This window comes from Panthera uncia, chromosome D2, assembly GCF_023721935.1.
Source record: "Panthera uncia isolate 11264 chromosome D2, Puncia_PCG_1.0, whole genome shotgun sequence".
Classification (NCBI taxonomy): Eukaryota; Metazoa; Chordata; class Mammalia; order Carnivora; family Felidae; genus Panthera; species Panthera uncia.
Window position 1 is genome coordinate 61,902,634 of NC_064818.1, and position 575 is coordinate 61,903,208.

Here is a 575-nt window from a genome sequence, read left to right on the forward strand (position 1 = left end):
GATATCTCTTGAGTGTTAGCCCCTTATCAGATACATGATTTGCAAATATTTTCAACCATTTGGTGGATTGCCTTTTCATTGTGTTGGTCTTCTTTGATGTGCAGAAGCTTTTTAGTTTGACTGAGACCCACATGTTTCATTGTGCTTTTGTTGGTTTTGCTTGTGGTGAAAAATCCAAAAAAAATGTCGCCAAGATCATTGTTGAGGAGGTTACTGCCTATATTTTCTGGGAGTTTTACAGTTGGAGGGTTTATGTTTGATCAGTTGATGAATTTGTGTATCCTGTTTGCTCAGAAGCCGTGCTAATCTTCTCTGTATTGTTCTAATCTTAGTACATGTGCTGCCCAAGTGAGGACAGCCAAGTTTCTTTTACCATTTCAATGTATGTATGTACTTGTTTATCTATGCCTATTGGGGGCAGTAGGGATTACAGACGCAAATTAATGTACTGAATGTGTTGCTAAACAAGAAATATTCTACCTTGTTGGAATAAATAGGTATCAGCTTGTAAAACTGCCTAATCCTAGAAGTGTTGAGTTAAGGTCACAGCATAAGCTCTGGGCTTCTTGGGATTT

The 575-nt window shown here is 37.9% G+C and overlaps 1 non-coding gene across 1 annotated transcript; it reads right to left on the minus strand.

The window, feature by feature from the left end:
- Positions 1–249: 249 nt before the first annotated feature.
- Positions 250–356, minus strand: LOC125933569 (U6 spliceosomal RNA). Its single transcript, XR_007461000.1, has one exon. It is a non-coding gene; the product is annotated as a U6 spliceosomal RNA (small nuclear RNA).
- Between the last annotated feature and the right edge of the window lie 219 nt (positions 357–575).